Source organism: Paramisgurnus dabryanus, chromosome 19 (genome assembly GCF_030506205.2).
Source record: "Paramisgurnus dabryanus chromosome 19, PD_genome_1.1, whole genome shotgun sequence".
NCBI lineage: Eukaryota > Metazoa > Chordata > Actinopteri > Cypriniformes > Cobitidae > Paramisgurnus > Paramisgurnus dabryanus.
In genome coordinates, this window is record NC_133355.1 from 21,020,125 (window position 1) to 21,024,091 (window position 3,967).

The following is a 3,967-nucleotide window of genomic DNA, read 5'->3' on the forward strand; positions in this document are numbered from 1 at the left end:
TCTTTTACACTGCTTCCGGGTGGGACAGTTAACGTTTACTGTCACGTGATCAAGTTACTAAACCTAAACACACAGTGGTTGTCATGTCTCTTTAATATGGTTATTAAAGCTTTCTTTCTTTAGTGACTACCTGCTTAAAAATAAGATATTTTTTTCAAACTATTTAACAGTTTTTGTCCTAAATATCATTTAATTATTTATTAAAGGTGTGGCACTCAAATTACAACCTCACCCATGAAGGCACCTTGCCTTCATGGGTGAGGTGGTCGTTTGAGTGCTACACCTTTAATTGAAGGTTTGTATTGTTTTTATAATCCAAACAATGCTGTGTAGTAGGGCTGTGACGGTTGTAATTAAAACCGCACCACTGTGATTCATCAAATTATGAAAAATATAAAGTACAATCTCACCCAGTGAGATGTCTTCAGGTTCGTGTTAACGCAAACAGCCAGCAGACGCAGAGTTAATGTGCTATTTGCAAGGGAAGGCAACTGATATCAGTGATGACCCGCTGGTTTGGGGGCGGAACAATGAGGCAAGATATTGGCTGTTTCTCAATCGGGCGCATTTGCAAGTCTAAAGTTATAAAGTTAACTATTATTCTTTGTTAATCATACATTTTTGTAATATGTTTATGACTTGCAAATGTATGAAAATAATAAACCAGGTTTGATGACATATACAGCCTGCATATGCTACTTCCGGAGGCTGAAGCCTTCAGATTGAGAAATGGCCGTTTTCTCTTGGTAACTTTTTGCAGATTGATACTTGAAAAAAGTATCAATCTGCGCTACCAATACACCATCACAATGCGTTTTCAGCGTGGCTGGAAACATTATAACCCCAAAAAGGTTTCTTGTTGTTTCACGAATGGAAGTGCTACAATAAACACGCAGATATGCGACGATCCTCTGGGTCCTCCGGGGGTCGGCTCGAGCATCCACCTATATGGCCAAGCACATACGCACAGTTGCTTCACATTTACTTCACATGTCGCATCTAAAACCACACGGAAAACGTGACCGCGCCGCTTTCCTCCTCTTTAAAATGAGTGGCGGCTTCAGAGTGTCTTTCCTTGCTAAGTAACCTAACCATTGCTTGATGCTGTGAAGAGAATGTAGGTTATGACTATACGAACGATGACCATCTTAACCTTGAATGATGCAATCCTTCAACCTATCCTCAAGACACTATATCAACAAAGTCATGTGACTGACCTCAGGAGGCCTATAGGGCCCTATTGGTCTATAAAACCCCCCGGTGGCCATGCCTCTTCCTCTTGCCTGGAACGCCTCAGCCCGTTCTGAGCCACAAGAGATGGTGACGGTCATCCACAGTCATAACCTACGATCTATTTCAACCTCACTCAGACCGTCTTACATTGGATGACAAGTACCATCAGGGTCGCCGAGGAACAGGGGGATCTACCCCGTCACAAACGTGCCCCACAGCCGAGAGGAGAAAGGCGGAACCCAGTGGTGCAGGGGATGCCACATTCACTCTGTAGAACCTGGAAAAAGCACAGGGAGCAGACCATGTTGCTGCAGCACAAATTTCTGAAAGAGGAACTCCTTTAAGAGCAGCCCAGGAAGTGGCCATCCTTGTCATTGGGATTGGCAGTCTTCCTAAGGGCCGCCAACAAAATGGCAACCGCGTTACCGTGTGGCGACATTGTAGGTGTGACACACCAGACAGTCAGTCTTATCGCACTCTTTAACCGGACAGCGTGGAGCCGTCACAAGGTCCAGACCCAAAGCTGCCATTTCCCGTTTCAACCGGGAACCGATTGCTGGGACTGGAAGATACCAGCCCGCACTCCCTCCACCGAAGCAGTGGGCACAGTCGGAACATCAAGACCCACAATATTTGCCACACTCAATACCTTGGAGATAATATCCATGGTTGAGGACTCATTGCCACCTGGGTCGAACAAAGCGGACAGTCCATCTAAAAAAATGGTCAGACTCAGCGGCTTCCGCAGCCTGCCCACCACTCCCAAAAGGGGAGGCTGGGGCATAAAGAAAGAGGGTGTCAGGGTGATCCTCATCTCCCTGTTGATAGGAGGTCAACCTGTCAGGGGAGGAAACCCTTAAGGGCCCCGCCTCTGAAGTGGGCCTCGCCACAAAATGTTGAGCCTCAATCTTTCCTAACCGAAAGACAAACCACGTATGGCAGCCAGGATCTGGGACTGAGGGTCCGGTTGTAAATCTGAGCCTTGCCCCTTTCTGTGGTCAGGGGAGAGCTCACGTTTACGCTTCTTGGAGTGTTTTTTAGAAACACATCAGGCTGTACCGCTGAAGCCTAAACAGACTTCTCCGCCATTTGGGCTCTCAGGGCACGCTCCTCCACAGACAGCTCTAGCACAGCTGTACATGGGGTTCTCAATGTCCTCTAATAAGTGAGCCATGCCCAAGCAAGTGGGGCATTCACGATGGCCATCACGGGCATCCAGTGCCACCCGACAAAAACGGCACACGTGTGACGACAGCACTATGATATGCTAACAAAAAACGACAATGGTCAGGGCCCAACAGCTACGGATAGCTGGAAAGAGGGTAACAAAAGACAAGGGCAATACACACAGTATGCGTCTAATTCTGTAAAGAAAATATATCACCTGGCAGTGAACTTTAAGCTTTATCATTTTACAGGTATTATTTATGCTATTATAGCAACATTACACACTAACTAGGGTTAAAAAAAATGGGATCAGAAAGAACGTGACCTTTAACTTTTTGTCAATTCTAAGGAATGGTCAGGAAGATTTTAACAAATATTCTGATAGCCAAAAGGCTGCGGACCACACATTAAAATGCAAAGGGGCCGTATTGGGTTTAAAAGAACCTACAATCCAATTTGCCTACAATCCAATCATCCTTAAATACAAGTCAGAGGGGAACCTACTGTTTAAATTACATTTGCTGCAACATAAAACTGTTTATAGTGATTTCAAGCCTTTTGTAGTTGCATGGCACACCTGTAAAAAAAGCAATTCAACTCTTAAACCTGACTTGGCAAAACACCAGGGTGGTTTCCCGGACAGGGATTAGTTTAAGCAAGGACTAGGCCTCAGTTTAATTAGGATAGTTTGAACAAACATGCCTAAAACATTACTTGTGTTCATCCTGAGGCAAAACAGAGGGCACTGATGTATTTTAAGATATGTCAGTGCAAGTTGTTTTCAGTTTGGACAGCTCTTAAATTTATTTAAGTCTAGGACTAGTCTAATCCCTGTCCACCCCTAAATGTGGTTCATTTTAATCAGATTTACATTAGATTATATGTCACAATAGTAAATAACCATATTTGGTGCACACCTTTATTATATTTGATTGTAAAGTTGGGAGCGTCTCAGATCCATGCATGGTATAAAGTCCAATAGCATTTCTCTCTACACCACTAGATGGCACAGCAGCAGAGAAGCAGAAAAAAAAACCACAAAATTTTTATAATTAATTTAATTCATCAAGACAGAATACTTTGCACAACTTTCCATGTTCCAAAAATACTTCATTACACTCGACAAAAGAGATGATCACTAAGATCTGTGCTTTATCAGTAGTATTTAAAAATGTCATATTCACCTTTCCACAATACCTATGATTCATTAACAAATTCAGAGAATGAAAAAATCATGTTATTACTTTAAATACATTTTAGTGCAAGAAATAAAGACCATAAAGGGTCAAGTTGACCATATAAAGTTATTTAAGAGTCATTATTCTGTAACCTACTTGTTTTTTAATTTTAATTTGACCAATTACAGTAAATAAAGACATTAATATTTTCCCCCCACTTTTTTTTAAAGGCTGGAAGACCTTTGTGGTAAAAGCACTTAGGCAATTGTTTTAAATGCGTTGCTTTGGCCAAACCTTTGTTAAAATACTGTGGTACCTGTAAAACGGTACCTTTAACAAATGAAAATGGGCACTTGCGTGTAAGGAATCAGGCACGAATTCCTGCTGAG